The sequence below is a fragment of the Aegilops tauschii genome, chromosome 3, assembly GCF_002575655.3.
Source record: "Aegilops tauschii subsp. strangulata cultivar AL8/78 chromosome 3, Aet v6.0, whole genome shotgun sequence".
NCBI lineage: Eukaryota > Viridiplantae > Streptophyta > Magnoliopsida > Poales > Poaceae > Aegilops > Aegilops tauschii.
The window spans coordinates 139,522,385-139,539,983 of NC_053037.3; the positions used below are offsets into that span (position 1 = coordinate 139,522,385).

Genomic DNA, 17,599 nt, shown 5'->3' on the forward strand with positions numbered 1-17,599 from the left:
GACCCACTGTTGAGGCCTCCAAGAGCGGACAAGTGAAGATCCTCCTCACCTGCCTGATGTAAAGGATGCTCGGTTTCCCCTCTGATGAGCACTCCATCGACTATGGAGGAAGGCGTCAGGCGATGACAAGGTCTCATGGTGAAGTTCTACGGGACCTGTTTGTATTGTTTTTCTCTCTCAAGGTCCTTTCCAGTGTTGTGCTTGCATATGTCTCGAATTTTCTCCGCCTCTTAGTGGATTCTTTCACATGGATCATTTTCCTCGTCCGAGAGTTTCCACCCTATCAAAGAGTATACAAAAACTATAGATTTTGTAAATTAAATCTTCTAGAAAGATCTCAGATGTGAGTCCCTTTTTGACATATGTCATCCAAGATAAGAAGACACGGCGAACAAGCATGGCTTTCAACAACTCCCAAGTCAAAACTTTTCACAACAACTAAGTCGCGGGAAATTGGTAATTGGCTCTGACATCCCACCGGATTGCCGATGGAGTTGAAACAAAGACGATGAAATTTTGAAGACACGACATCTAAATTCTGGAACAGAACGGCACAGCCTCACTTGCGTCCAACTTCCAAGTACTCGTTGGATCGACAAAGTTAACAAGAGATAGAAACACAATAACAAGAGCATACTGCATCAATTACTGCCACGGTGTCAGCCCTAATCCTATGAAGCACTTGCAGTGCTGAGTTCAGTTCTGAGCCAATAGGGTGGATCAAGCATAGGGCTAAACTGTAAATACCAGCACTACTGAAGTCTCAACTTCAGTGACAAGAAAAGCAAGCAAACACGGTTTAGCCATTGCCAGCCGGTGGCCAGTGAACTTGATCTATTGCTTCCCCTACCTGAAACCAAGGAAAGGATAATTACAAAGAAAACTTCAGTGTGTAGTGGAAGAGACACTTAATTTGTTGTATGTACAGATACGACTTAATTGACGTAACCTGTGAAGAAGTTAACCCAACTTCTCATTCCTCATTTTTGTCTCACAGATGCAGTTGCTGCAGCTCTTCCTTCACGCCATTGGCAGTCTCCTTTGCAGAACATTAGTATTATACAGTACTAGCCAACGCATAGAAGCTTCAGCCCATCGGATCATCTAATTCTCTTGTGGGTAACAAAAACTAGATGAATATAGTAACTTACCAGTATTTGTCACGCCAATATAGACTTTTTTTTTGCGGGATACAACAATAGACTGAATGGGGGGGGGGGGGAGGGGGGACGAAGGAACTGGTACAAGCATTTTGATAATTATTAGGAAACAAAATTATTCTAATAACAAATATTCCATAAGTAGTGTACTACAACAAAGAGAGAAGGATACTAGATTCGAACAAGCCTACTCATCCAGGGACAGTTGCAGTTAGAACTTAGAAACACTAGCTCCCTAACAAAATTAAATTAAAAATTTGCATACATTAAAATGAAGCATAACAGATAATGTTTAGAAACAAATCTGTGTTCAAGGAAATGCATGAAATCCAGAAAAGGATTCTCTTATGAAATTCACTTCAATATGATCACTCCATGAACTACTCATATGTAACAGCTTATTCAGATTCACTGTGCATATTTTCTCAGACCATTACAAGTCTCAAAAACAAAAAAAATATAGCACTTGATCATAATAATAACTAGCACTACGTATGTAGTACAAGAGAGAAAGATGCTAGTTATGGTTACAAAAATGACTTCTGAATGGATTACCGTCCCAAAAAACATCTGTTTGAATTCCAGGAGACAATTTCTATTGGAAATTTGCATGTATTGATGTACAAATATTATTGTGGGAGCTGCATACCCATCGAAGGAGTACCTCATGACAATTCACCAGCATGCCGGCATCGGTGAGCAACCTCAGGAGTATGACGCTCCTCGATCTCTCTTGGAACAACCTCACTGGTGCCTTCCCTGGTGCTACGCTATATGCCTGCACCGAGCTCCAATTTCTCGATCTCTCACACAACTCCTTCGATGGAGTCCTTCCAGGCGACGTCAATGGGCTATCACCATTGATGACGCATCTCAACCTGTTGACCAACAACTTTAGTGGTGTTGTGCCGACGGCGTCAGCCGAGCTTCGGCAACAACACCACTGAAGTTGTTGGTCGACGTTTTGGGGTGTGTCATCAATGGTAATAACCCATTGATGTTGTCTGGAAGGACTCAATCAAAGGCGTTGTGGGAGAGGTTGAGAAATCAGAGCTCGGTGTAGGCATAGAGTGTAGCACCAGGGATGGCACCAGTGAGGTTGTTCCAAGAGAGAACGAGGAGCAACAACCTGAACCGAGTGCCAAACTTGTATGTGCTATGGTCGGTAAGTGGGTCCTCTAACATACAGTAGGCTCATGGCTGAGTGCAAGCACAGGGATCCTACTAGATCGAGCACAGGTTAAGGTTGTTGCAGACAAGTTGAGCACACCTGAGTTCAGGTTGTTGAAGTCTGGAGGTAGAAGATGTGCTCAGAACTGGACTCAGGTGTGCTCAACCTGTCATGGAACAACCTGAGCTGGACTCGGGTGTGCTCAAGGAAGATGCTGGATCGTCCTGGAGAGCGCTTCTTGTGGGTTGCTGTGCCTTACTGGATTGGGCAGCTTGGGGGGAGAGATGTTCCTGTGGGTTGTGTCTCAGTCCCAAGGGGACTGCCCCCTTTATATATAGAGCAGGGGGGGAATGCATTCTCCGTCCATGCGAATCATATTAGACAGTGCCCAAATCTCTAAATCTAGATTGCTCTATCTCGTTTTTAATTGGAGAACCATATTCTTGGCATCGGGAAAGGACGCTTCTAGAACACTATGAGATGATAGAGCGGGGGTTCAGTTAAAAGATCCAAAGGAAAACAAATAGACAGAAATGCATATGGAATTGATTCCTGCTATGTTGGAATGGACACGAATGCTTGTGAAATTTTGATTTTGATTTTCTTTGCAAGAATGTGGAATTGTTTCTCAGACATACTCGGTAGAGATGGACTGGTGCATGATTAGTGGACGTCCCATCAATGTATGTAGTATGGACCGATTCGGTTATCCGCAGCTCCATCCGGTGGAGCGGAGCAGAGTGAACCTAAAGGGATAGAGATTCGAATGCAGGAACTTATTCTGGATATCAGATCAGATCATAGAAAGGACATATCGTTACTTACTTGTTAGGCTCGTTTTATGAGTTTAAGTTTGGTGGAAATTAAGGAGGGAAGTGGATCCTCTTAACTTACAGTAGGCTCATGGCTGAGCGCAAGCACGGGGATCTTGCAGATTTCCGCAAAGGTGGCCTCGTGCTCCAGCGTCCACTCCGCGGAGTCCGGACCGCCGAGCGTCGTCCACACGCTGATCTGTGCAGCGGCGCCGCTGCTACGGTTCCTGTACATATGTCCAAGAACCGTAGCCTGCCGGCGCTGACACCCACGCAGCGGTACTTGTCGAGCAACCCCCAAGCCTCCGAGGCCCTGAACCTGATTGCTCTTGAGCGCCTTGCCCGGCGGTGGCTGGACGACGCTCAGCACCGGCGCGTCGTCGAAGGTGTCGCAGGTGAGCAGGGACCAGGAGAGGCCGACCCACCAGAGTCTCCCCGAGTGCGACCCACCAGAGACTCGCAGGTGAGCAGGCACTAGGAGAGGCCCGGGAAGACGCGCGGGGGGATGGCGAGGAGCGCCACGCGAGAGGGCGCCGGGCCGGGAGCGCGAGGGAGAGGTCGGCCGCCACCCGCGGCACGCTACCAAGGATGACCCACGGCGGCCAAGCGGATGCCATCTCGGCTCGCTCGGTCTGTTGTGCTTGAGAGCCTGTCCGTGCACAGCTGTCCAACTGGAACAATGCTTGAAAGAAAGAATTGCAAATGTTTTCTCTTTCCAGAGTACGCAATTGTTTATGATAATTTTAAAAGATCCGCCGTCTCGCGAGCCGCCCGATTGTATGAGGACCGTTCTTTCTTCTTCTCTAATTTCGTGTGACAATGCTCTTGTTGCAAACTCTCTTCTCCACTAACTTTTTGCGACAAGAGCCATGCTACAAAAATTCTTTTTCTCTGATTTTCTGTAACAAGACCTTCATTGCAAAATCTTCCCTTCTCTAATTTTCTGCAACAAGACCTTTGTTGCAAAACTTTTTCTTCTCTATTTTTCTGCAACAAGACCATTAATGCGAAACTTCTTCGCTGTTTTGTGTAAAAAGGCCCTTGTTGCAAAATCTCCATTGCAATAGGACCCAACATCTCCAGCCTCTTCTATGTATTCCTGCAACAAGACTATTGTTGCGAAAACTTGCAGGGACGCCGACCACGGCAACGGAGAGAGCACCCCGTGGTCACTGCAGCACCCGCATTTTTACGGCGGAGGAAGGACTCCCGTGGCCGCCGCCAATGTTGTGGGGTTGCATCAACGTGTTTGTTTGAGAAGAGGTGGGGATGAGATCCATGGAAAGAGGCAGGGGATTGAGAGATAAAGGTAGGGGGTGGGAGAGTCAACATGAGAATGTGTGGCTGTTGTGGTATGCCTTTTCGAAACAGGTGTCTAGTTGCAAGAACTGGAGTACAGAGTGCTCTGCATGGTGAGATGAGATCCATAAAGAGGTTGCGGGTGAAGGTTGGATTCAACACATGGAGTGGAGAGATAAATATATGCGGCCATTTCAGTGGAGATAGGGATGAAGGAGAGAAGCGGTGCGCTGGCCCATCAAGACACGTGTCAAGCGTAGAACATGGCAGATGTGAGAGAAAAGATCCGCCGGTTGACCACTAGCTTTTCCCTAATTTTATAGAAGGAAGAAATAGATTTATAAAAATCCACACGCTAATGCAAACATCAACGTGGGAACACCCACTCTACACGCTCAATCTATCCTATTGTTTCACGAAACGTTGTAGTCCTCCTACACCTGAAGTGCTAAATTCCACTCTCTAAGATCATCTAGAATCATGCGAGCAAGGGCAGCTGCATCCACTTGTTGATCCTCTCTGTTGAAGATTATGACGTTTCCCTGTTTCCACAATGCCCAAGCCATGCAAATGACAAGACTGTCAAATCCTCTTTTGCAGTCGATCGAAAGTTAGCTCTTTGTCGAAGCCACCAGTCCAAGATGGTGTCCGTAACCGTCGGCCATGGGATCGGTAGCTAAAGGTTATCCAGACATTTGTACCATACTTCACGCGCGTAGACACACTGATTAAGTATGTGTTCAGCATTATCTTCGCTCTGGAGGCAAGTGAAACACGCCGAGGGGTGATCTCGGTTTCAAAAATTGCAAATGTTGGAATCTGGATTTTTCACATGAAACACAGAGAGGCCTCGGTTAAAAAAAAAGAACAGAGAATAAATGTTCGTATCCGTGTAATTCAAATGTGTGCCCTCTAGGTGCAAGAAAATATGTTTCAAAAGAAGGAAAAAAGAAAACAAATGTGGATATTCCGGCCACTATATTCATCACCGAAAAGTTCCCATGGTCAATCACTGGGAATTTGGTCAATTTTTATTATACATCACTTAAAATGTGTGCACATTTTTAATGTACCACTACCGCTAGTTGTATTTTTGTCGAACATCAAGTGGCTATCGAAAAGATGATTGTCGTTTTGTGTTGATCTCGTATAAGAAAATGGACTAACCCGGTGGGCCAAAATTCGACGGAAAGAACAAAACCAAGTGAGGTATTATCCCTGTCACACAGTATATTAGTTTGATACCTTTGTAAGATTGTTTTTAACAAAGGATTACCTTTGCAACTGGAATGGTAACAATAAGTGCTACTTTTGTAACAAAGATGAAGCTATCTAGCACTTACTCATGTCATGCCCTTTGTGTGCGCCTATTATGGAGAAAAATCCATGTGTTTTATAACCTAACTCATCAACTAGCACTTCTAATATATTTGTAAATTGGTTTGGTAGGGTGAATAAAAAATTGAAGATTCAAAACATGGTAGGAGTAACCACATGGCCCATGTGGTAAGCAACCTGGAAAAAATCATGGTGGGAGTATCAGATTTGTTGAACAATTTGGAACTGTCGTAATGCCATTGTTATAATATTGTTAGAGTCTCTTAATTTTGGTAGGTTATTTGCTTGGCTGCTCACTAGATCTGTATGTGATCCTTAACCCAACGTGTGGAAGTTTTGAGTTTTTGAACTCAAGGTGTAACCATTTGAAAATTGCTGTACAATTTTTTAATTATTTTAGATGATGATCAAGCAATATAATTAGTAATGAAAGTGTTTTATGTAATCTATGTTTGCCAAAGTCATAACATTCTTATTTTTTCTACTTGAATTAAATTTACCAATAAAAATGGTTAAATGCATCAACTGACGCCAAAGTTGTGATACAACATTTTTGAAAGAAAAACTTACTTCATTGTAATAAACAAGACTCGGTTGAGGCCTTGAGGGGAATATATCTATGTGTTCAAAGCACCGACAAGGGGAGTGAATGGTTTGTCAAATGTGGTCAAAGCACGAGTGATCAAAGTGCACTTGGTTTCGTGGTATACATGGGTTGTCAGCAACACTAGACGAGTGCGAGCCGTACTTGCCAGTAACACTAGATGAGTGCGGGCTATACTTTAGGCAGTCTTTTCTGGTGTTGCAAATAGATATAGTGGCAGAGTTGTGACCTGTGGCCGACAGACACATCTAAAGTAGCCTTAGGACATTGAAGTGTACTCACTAAAAGGAAACAATACCTCATTACATTATACTTGACTCAATTGAGGGAGTATATCTACGTGTTCAAAGCACTTTAGTCAGTCTTTTGTGCTGCTACGAACAGCTACAGAGGAGAAGCCGTGGCTTGCGGTCAACAGGTTCATTCAAAGCAACGTTTGAACATTGGAATGCACTCGTCAAAAGAAAAACATACCTCATTGCATTATACGGGTAGGGAAATATAACCGCTCCAAAAGAAGGATGCATATGTTGTGTTTCAGTTTGCTGAAGGATATCAATTAACTGGTGTATCAATTCCATAAATTGTATAGCATATGTGGTGTTTCCTTCGTTAGTTTCATTCATTTTAGTTCATTTCTAGTTGCTTGTTGTTTTTTAGCTTGCTCCTCTACTTTATTTGCAAGTTCAAAACACAAGCGAGGGGAATGAACGGTTTGTCCAATTGAAGCACGACGATCAAACTGAACTTGAATTCATGGTATACACGCTTTTTCAGCAACACTGGACAGACGCGAGTTGTATTTTAGGCGGTCTTTTCTGCTACTACGAACAGGTGCAAAGGCAAAATCTATGGCCGATAAGCACATCCTAAGAAGCCTCTGAACATTGGACTATATTCATCAAAAGGAAGACACACCTCAGTGCAATATACAAAGACTTAGTTGAGCTATCTCCACATTCAGAGCATGAATGAGGGCAATGAATGGTTCATCCAATGTGATCAAAGCACAAACGATCAAAATGCACCTTGTTTCATGGTATACACGGTTTGCCAACAACACCAGATGGACGATCAAAATGGCCACAATTTTGTCATTAAAAATACACCCATGTACATGACCAAAAATACACCCATGCACATTAAAAAAACACCCATGTACATTAAAAAATACACCCATATACATGACATTCACTATAAGCAAAAGCTCAATCTCATAAGTACATGACAACAACACATATGAAAACTTTGCTCAATGCCAACAAGATCAAAATATTTTTCACATTATACATGGCTTCACTCACATCCATAGATAAAAGGGATAACTGGTTTTATACCCTTAGTTGTGTCCCCCTCTCGTCAGGATTGACCCTAGTTTCTGAAAACACGTGGTCTTGCCCAACCCACTTTGGTGTCTTGTGCTTTTGCCCTTTGTCCGTCACTTTGAAAACTTCATAACTAATTCATACTAAATCAGAAAAATGAAAATAAGATACCAAAATGTTCAGAAAAACATCACCTGTATGTCAATGTCACTTGCATTCATGACAAAAGTGTTGGTAAGTGCCCATCTGAGTTTTAGCTCTTATCATACCACCATGAACAGTAAAATCTAAAAAAAAATTCAAAAAAGAAGTTGGTGCAAAAGAATGACAAATGTTTTAAGTGCTTGCCAATTTTCATCAAGGAATGACATTCGTGGAAGTCGTGGCAAATTTTTTTTGCCACGACTTCCACGAATGTCATTCCCTAATGAAACTTGGCAAGCACTTGAAACATTTGTCATTCTTTGCCACCAATGTTTTTTTTAGATTTTACTGTTCATGGTGGTATGATAAGAGGTAAAACTCGGATGGGCACTTACCAACACTTTTGTCAAGAATGCAAGTGACATTGACATACAAGTGATGTTTTTCCGAACATTTTGGTATCTTATTTGCATTTTTCTGATTTAGTATGAATTAGTTATGAAGTTTCCAAAGTGACGTTCAAACGGTTAAAGGGCAAAAGCACAAGATGCCAAAGTGGGTTGGGCAAGACCACGTGTTTTCAGAAACCAGGGGCAATCCTGACGAGGGGGACACAATTAAGGGTATAAAAGTAGAAAACCAATTATCCCTAGATAAAAATATCACAACAACCCATGTACATGACTAACAATAGCATTTTTAACCTATATCACTTAAAAAGCAAGCATAGGGATAGCTACAATCAACATATATCATAGCCGAAATAACTAGAACTTCAACATAGATTTAAATTATTCATATGTTTAGTCAAATAAAAGAATCATCTCAAATCCAAGTCAATGGATATATGTGATTCAACCACACAATGTTAATCATTTGCATCTAAAATTAACTAAGGTTTCACCTACGAATAACATGGCCAGAATATAATGATCCAACATGAACTATAGTTTCACCTAGTGTTATAGAATGCACCAAACGGAACAAGATTTGACCAAAATAATTGTAAGAATCAGTGGAGATTACCTTGATCTACGTCGGAAGGCAAGATCCACGAAAAAATATATCCAAAGCTTAGGGAGGGATTTGATGGGGGGTTGAAGGGGACGAGTGACAGAGGCATAGAGCACTCATGCTCCGTTCATTGCACAACCGCCTGAGGGCTGCGTGTGTGGGTTGGGTGGCTCACCTGTGGCCCTGCTGGCAACTTACCCCCTTCAGGGGTCTACCATCATCGGCCCTGGCGGTACGGTAAGAAGGCTATCGCTAAGGTCATTGGCGGAAGTCCCTTTGCCACGTAGGCACGACCAGAAGGCATGGACCCGTATCTACCGTCGTTGACTAGGGTGGTAGCCCGAGTAAAACCTACTGCCGGTGTGTATGACGATAACAAAAAGGGTCAAATCAAGCTAAATTTTGAAACAAAGATGAAATTGCGCTAAACTTTCTTCAAATGGTTAAAACTGTGATTTTGGCCATGGCCCATGGCTCGTTGGACATGGTCCAACAATTTTTACGAAAAGGCAGGGCCACTGCTTTTCATTGCGTATAGACGTAAACAGGGTTACAAAGTAAGATCAGAGGGGGGAGGGGTATTGTTTGTAGGAGAAAATTCAAGTCAGAACATTAGTCTGGTTCTAGAGGTCTCTCTACTATTGCAGAGACTCGCCGCTGGCCACGTCCACCCAGTATTTATCCTCAATTTTTTTGAACAACCGCGTAGAGGTACATGACATGTTTTTGAAGAAAAAAATCATTTCTCTCCTTCCATAGCATCCAGCAAACAAGAGCCATCATAAATCTCCAAGACTTCGACATTTCCTTGTGCATACCCATAGAAGAACATTGCCACCAGTCCATCTTGTCCTCATTGCCAGTGTTACAAAGTTGTTGCGGGAGACCTAGTTTACTAATGGTTAAGTGCCAAATTTCCCTAGCAAAGATGGGAGGCACTTTTAGGAGCCTGCAAGCACAAGGCGCAGATGGGATTATGTGGCCAGCCTCTCTTGGTCCGACAAATGATCACTACTATCTGTCTATCTCTATCCTTTTCGCACTTTGCCTATTGTTGTTTGGCTGATGTGGAGAAGGATGGACAGTAGGGACGTCACGTGAGTGTAGCCAAACTTATTGTCTTGGTTGAGAGGCAATTGGTCTCCATCAAATGAACAACTTATCTCTACTCCAAAAGGGGACTTGGTAGTCTCGCCTCACTCCAGCCAACCCATTGGCAAACTGTGTATTACGCTCGCAAGCGTTTTACAAATGAACTTTCGCTCAAGCTCGGCCAATTTCGGCCAGCCCATCTGACGCGTGCACTAACTCAATCAAATCGAGACTTTCTCAAAAACAACGTCATGCATTAACTCATTTAAATTATATCTTAAGAAAATCTCAACTAAATCCAAACTTTCTTTGCTTTTCACTACTCATACCCAAATCAAAACAGGTCTATCAAAACATCGACAGTAATCAAAGTTGGCCGGCCCATTTAACACATTTGCGTGTTTTTCTTTATTTCTATGTTTTGTTTTTTGGTTTGCTTTTTTTCTATTTCATTTTTCTATGACCAACCTATTGTTTTGTGCTCGACATCTCTACTCCTTAAGAGGGGTCCATACTTCTCCCATCAATAGAAGTGTCGTCCCCACCACCTATAAGCCACCTCCCCCGATCAACCCATGTACTGGTTTTCTTTTCACACGTACAAATCTTGAATCGATTGAATTCGACTGTTTTATTTCCTTTTCCTCCTCACTATGTTGGATGTAGATGACATTGATCATGTCAACCGATCCGGACCTGCCCCACATGTAAACAATCCAACTTCCCGAAACAAATTAGAGTAAACCAAAGCTTTCCTTACCACCTCACATGTCAACAAATCCAAAGTTTCCCCCAACTCTTCCGGCACGGATGGAAAAAGAACGACGAAAGAATCTCTATTCCTAAAGGAAGATTTGGTAGTCTCGCCTCACTCCCACCAACCCCTCGGCAAACTCTATATTATGCGCACGAGCGTCTTACAGACAACCTTTCGGTCAAGCGTGGAAAATTTCGGCCGGCCCATCTGACGCGTGCATTAACTCAACCAAATCGGGACTTTCTCAAAACAATCATGCATTAACTCATTTAAATTAAATCTTAAGAAAATCCAAGGCCCAACTAAATCCAAACTTTCTTTGCTTTCTACTACGTATACCCAAATCAAATCAGGTCTTACCAAAGCATCAACAATAATCAAAGTTGGCTGGCCCATTTAACACGTGTGCACATTTTTCTTTATTTCTATATTTCATTTTTTGGTTTCCTTTTTTCTGTTTCATTTTTTATGACCAACTTATTGTTCTGTACTCAACATCTGTACTCCTAAAGAGGGAGTCCGCACTTCGTTTCATCAGTACCCGGTCTCCCATCGATAGAAGCATCATCCCCACCATCGATTTTTTTTAAACCGTAAGCCACCTCCCCCGATCAACCCATGTACTGTTTTTCTTTTCATATGCACAAATTTTGAACTGATTGTATCTGAGTATTTTATTTCCTTTTCCTCCTCACCGTGTTGGATGTAGATGGCATTGATCATGTCAACTGATCGGCCCTGCCCCACATGTAAACAAATTGATAGAGGCGGAGGTGTCCCGTCTTTCGATGAGATGGTTGCTAATTCTTGAGCTTGCGTTGTTTTTCCCTTGAAGAGGAAAGGGTGATGCAGCAAAGTAGAGATAAGTATTTTCCTCAGTTTGAGAACCAAGGTATCAATCCAGTAGGAGACAATGCACAAATCACCGAATACATGCACAAACAATCAAACAACTTGTACCCAACGCGATAAAGGGGTTGTCAATCCCTTCACGTTTACTTGCAAAAGTGAGATCTGATAGAGATAGATAAACGACAAGGTAAATATTTTTGGTATTTTTGGTTTATAGATCAGAAAGTAAAATATTGCAAAATAGTAGATCGGAAACTAATATGATGGAAAATAGAAACTTATATGATGGAAAATAGACTCAGGGGGCATAGGTTTCACTAGAGGCTTCTCTCAAGATAGCAAATAATATGGTGGGTGAACAAATTACTGTCGAGCAATTGATAGAAAAGCGCAAAGTTAGGACGACATCTAAGGCAATGATCATGAATATAGGCATCACGTCCGTGTCAAGTAGACCGAAATGATTCTGCATCTACTACTATTACTCCACACATCGACCGCTATCCAGCATGCATCTAGAGTATTAAGTTCGTAAAGAACAGAGTAATGCATTAAGCAAGATGACATGATGTAGAGGAATTAACTCAATCAATATGATGAAAACCCCATCTTTTTATCCTGGATGGCAACAATACAATACGTGCCTTGATGCCCCTACTGTCACTGGGAAAGGACTCCACAAGATTGAACCCAAAGCTAAGCACTTCTCCAATTGCAAGAAAAACCAATCTAGTTGGCAAAACCAAACCGATAGTTCGAAGAGAATTACAAAGATATCAAATCATGCATATAAGAATTCAGAGAAGATTCAAATAATATTCATAGATAAGTTGATCATAAATCCACAATTCATCAGATCTCGGCAAACACACCGCAAAAAAGTATTACATCGAATAGATCTCCAAGAACATCGAGGAGAACGTGGTATTGAGAATCAAAGAGAGATAAGAAGCCATCTAGCTACTAGCCATGGACCCGTAGGTCTGTGGTATTCTAGTCACGCTTCATCGGAAGGGAAATAGCCCTCCGTGATCGAATCCACCTCCGGCAGGGTGCCGGAAAAGGTCCCTAGATGGAATCTCACGGGTAGAGAAGGTTGCGGCGGTGGAAAAGTGTTTTCGTGGATGCCTCTGGTGGTTTGGGGATATATGGGAATATATAGGTGAAAGAATTAGGTCAGGAGATGCACGAGGGGCCCACAAGGGTGGGGGGGGGGCGCCCTCCGTCCTTGTGGCCGCCTCGTGGCTCCTCCGACTTCATCTCCAAGTCTCCTGGTTGTCTTCTGGTCCAAGAAAAATTATCGTGAAGGTTTTATTCCGTTTGGACTCCATTTAGTATTCCTTTTCTGCGAAACTCAAAAACAGGGAAAAACAGGAACTGTCACTAGGCTCTAGGTTAGTCCCAAAAATAATATAAAATAACATATTAATGCATATAAAACATCCAAAATAGATAATATAATAGCATGGAACAATAAAAAATTATAGATACGTTGGAGATGTATAAAGCATCACCAAGCTTAATTCCTGCTCGTCCTCGAGTAGGTAAATGATAAAAACAGAATTTTTGATGTGGAATGCTACCTAACATATTTATCCATGTAATTTATTTATTGTGGCATGAATGTTCAGATCCGTAAGATTCAAAACGAAAGTTTAATATTGACATAAAAACAATAATAGTTCAAGCATACTAACATGGAAATTATGTCTTCTCAAAATAACATGGTGAAAGAAAGCTTATCCCTACAAAATCATATAGTCTGGCTATGCTCCATCTTCATCACACAAAATATTCAAATCATGCACAACCCCGTTGACAAGCCAAGTAATTGTTTCATACTTTTGATGTTCTCAAACTTTTTCAACTTTCACGCAATACATGAGCGTGATCCATGGACATAGCACTATAGGTGGAATAGAATATGGTGGTTGTGGAGAAGACAAAAATAAGGAGATAGTCTCACATCAACTAGGCGTATCAACGGGCTATGGAGATGCCCATCAATAGATATCAATGTGAGTGAGTAGGGATTGCCATGCAACGGATGCACTAGAGCTATAAGTTTATGAAAGATCAAAAGAAAACTAAGTGGGTGTGCATCCAACTTGCTTGTTGAAAGATCATGGATGTCGCCTAGAGGGGGGGGGGTGAATAGGTGCTTTAAAATAATTACGGTTTAGGCTTGAACAAATGCGGAATAAACCTAGCGGTTAATTTGACAAGCACAAAACCTACAACAACTAGGCTCACCTATGTGCACCAACAACTTATGCTAAGCAAGATAAACAACTAAGTGATAGCAAGATATATGACAAGAAACAATATGGCTATCACAAAGTAAAGTGCATAAGTAAAGGGTTCGGGTAAGAGATAATCGAGGCACGTGGAGACGACGATGTATCCCGAAGTTCACACCCTTGCGGATGCTAATCTCCGTTTGAAGGGCACAATGCTCCCCAAGAAGCCACTAGGGCCACCGTAATCTCCTCACGCCCTCGCACAATGCAAGATGCCGTGATTCCACTAAGGGACCCTTGAGGGCGGTCACCGAACCCGTACAAATGGCAACCCTTGGGGGCGGTCACCGAACCCGTACACTTTGGCAACCCTTGGGGGCGGTCACCGGTACCCGTCAAATTGCTGGGGGCGATCTCCACAACCTAATTGTAGACGCCGACGCTTGCCCGAAGCTTTACACCACAATGATTGAGCTCCGAACACCACCAACCATCTAGGGCGCCCAAGCACCCAAGAGGAACAAGCTCAAGGACACCAAGCACCCAAGAGTAATAAGCTTCTCAACTTGTAACTTCCACGTATCACCGTGGAGAACTCAAACCGATGCACCAAATGCAATGGTAAGGGCACACGGAGTGCCCAAGTCCTTCTCTCTCAAATCCCACCGAAGCAACTAATGCTAGGGAGGAAAAAGAGAGGAAGAACAAGAAGGAGAACACCAAGAACTCCAAGATCTAGGTCCAAGGGGTTCCCCTCACAAAGAGGAGAAAATGATTGGTGGAAATGTGGATCTAGATCTCCTCTCTCTTTTCCCTCAAAAACTAGCAAGAATCCATGGAGGGATTGAGAGTTAGCAAGCTCGAAGAAGGTCAACAATGGGGGAAGAACACGAGCTCAACGGATAAGGTTCATTGGGGAAGAAGACCCCCTTTTATAGGAGGGGGAAAATCCAACCGTTATGTGCTCAGCCCGCACACGAGCGGTACTACCGCTCCACGAGCGGTACTACCGCTCGGGCGGAAGAAGCAGGGAAACGGATCAACAAAACATGAACCTTGGGGTACTACCGCTCACCACAGCGGTACTACCGCTCACCACAACGGTACTACCACTCGGCCGGAGCGGTACTACCACTTATAGGCGGAACTACCGTGCCTTACTGCCGCGCGACTACCGCTGAACCCGACATGAAAAGAGCAGACCCAAAATCGAGGCGGTAGTAGAGCGGTACTACCGCTTGACGCTACAAGCGGTACTACCGCTGCCACCGCGGTACTACCGCTTGACGCTACAAGCGGTACTACCGCTGCCACCGCGGTACTACCGCTTGACGCTACAAGCGGTACTACCGCTGCCACTGCGGTACTACCGCAGGGAGAAAAATAGAACTGCCAAAACTTCTTCATATGAGCTCCGAATTGAGCAAACTCAAGCTTGTTGGATAGAGGAAGACGAGTAGCATCAAAACAGCGACTGGTTATAGTAAGAAGAGGCAGGGGAGGTATGCCAACAAATAGAGGAGTGAAACCTCCAACCGAGAAGAACCGGCATAACCTCCAACATCGAAAACATCATAGAAGATGTGAGTGAACTCCGTTTTCGATGAACTCGAGCTTGTCATCAAGATGAACATAAGCTCCAAAACTCACAAAGAGAAGAACCAAACAAGAACCAATAAAGATGATGCAAGGATGCAATGGTTTGAGCTCTCTACGAATGATACGATCAAGCTACTCATCGAGAGCCCCCCTTGATAGTACGACAATCGATCCTATAACCCGGTCTCCCAACTACCATCATGAGGCCGGTAAAATAGAAAACCTATCAAGGGAAAACCTTTGCCTTGCACATGGTCCACTTGAGCTAGATGATGACGATCTTGACTCCCTCAAGTTGGACCACCTTTCTTGGTTGCGTTGGCTCGATGAAGACTAGTTGATTGCTCCCCCATACTCCACTATGGGTGAGCCACTCTTCCGCACATCTTCACAAGTCCATTGTCACCACAATGGACGGCAAGCTTCAAGCATTTGATCTCTTCATGATGCTTCACTTGAACTTGCACACCGCAACATCTTCACAAGTCCATTGTCACCACAATGGACGACAAGCTTCAAGCATTTGATCTCTTCATGATGCTTCACTTGAACTTGCACACCGCAACATCTTCACAAGCCCATTGTCACCACAATGGACGGCAAGCTTCAAGCATTTGATCTCTTCATGATGCTTCACTTGAACTTGCACACCGCAACCTAACCCCACAAAGAACTCTCACGAAGATCATGGGTTAGTACACAAAGCGTAATTGACAATGCTTACCACACCATGGGATCGCTTGATCCCTCTCGGTACATCTTCTACGCTTTGTGAGTTGATCAAGTTGATTCACTCTTGACTTAGTCTTGATCAACCATGAATCTTTTCAACTCTCTTCATTTGGATGATGTCTTGAAGATATACATGAATGATCACACAATCTTCTTCTCCAAGACATGCTTGCAATAAGCTCAACTCTCACATGACCAATCTTTGGATAATTCCTTAATAACACCTTGGTCACCACATAAACTCCTTGAAACCAACACATGGACTTCAAGAAATGCCTATGGACAAATCCTTCAAATATAACTCAAGGCAACCATTAGTCCATAGAGATTGTCATCAATTACCAAAACCAAACATGGGGGCACTGCATGTTCTTTCACTTGCTCATGAAGACCTAGGGCAATTTGAGGAAGCCCATCGTTGGAATATACAAGCCAAGATCTATAATGAAAATTTCCCACTAGTATATGAAAGTGACAATATAGGAGACTCTATCATGAAGATCATGGTGCTACTTTGAAGCACAAGTGTGGTAAAAGGATAGTAACATTGCCCCTTCTCTCTCTTTCTCTCTTTTTTGGGCCTTCTTTTTTTGGCCTTTTCTCTCTTTTTTTATTTCCTCACATGGGACAATGCTCTAATAATGAAGATCATCACACTTTTATTTACTTACAACTAAAAAGTTACAACTCGATACTAGAACAAAATATGACTCTATATGGATGCCTCCGGCGGTGTACGGGGATGTGCAATGACTCAAGAGCGACATGTATAAAAAATGATGAATGGTGGCTTTGCCACAAATACAATGTCAACTACATGAGCATGCAAAGCAATATCACAATGATGATGTGTGTCATAATAAACGGAGCGGTGGAAAGTTGCATGGCAATATATCTCAAAATGGCTATGGAAATGCCATAATAGGTTGGTATGGTGGTTGTTTTGAGGAAGGTATATGGTGGGTTTATGGTACCGGTGAAAGTTGTGCGGCACTAGAGAGGCTAGCAATGATGGAAGGGTGAGAGTGCGTATAATCCATGGACTCAACATTAGTCATAAAGAACTCACATACTTATTGCAAAAATATATTAGTCATCGAAACAAAGTACTACGCGCATGCTCCTAGGGGGATAGATTGGTAGGAAAAGACCATCTCTCGTCCCCGACAACCACTCATAAGGAAGACAATAAAAAAATATCTCATGCTCCAACTTCATTGCACAACGGTTCACCATACGTGCATGCTACGGGACTCACAAACCTTAACACAAGTATTTCTCAAATTCACAATTACTCACTAGCACGACTATAATATCACCATCTTCATATCTCAAAACAATCATAAGGAATCAAACTTCTCATAGTATTCAATGCACTTTATATGAAAGTTTTTATTATATCTCTCTTGGATGCCTATCATATTAGGACTAAATTTATAACCAAACCAAATTACCATGTT

General features: G+C 42.8%; 1 long non-coding RNA gene across 2 annotated transcripts; it reads right to left on the reverse strand.

Moving 5' to 3' along the window:
• Positions 1–398: 398 nt before the first annotated feature.
• Positions 399–1,883, reverse strand: LOC120976557 (uncharacterized). 2 transcript variants are annotated; one of them, XR_012204472.1, is made up of 3 exons: positions 1,152–1,883; positions 950–1,067; positions 399–850 (listed from the first exon to the last, which is right to left on the reverse strand). It is a non-coding gene; the product is annotated as an uncharacterized lncRNA (long non-coding RNA). The 2 variants fall into 2 exon arrangements; XR_006671888.2 differs by lacking the exon at positions 1,152–1,883 and having other exon boundaries at positions 533–850; positions 950–1,145.
• Between the last annotated feature and the right edge of the window lie 15,716 nt (positions 1,884–17,599).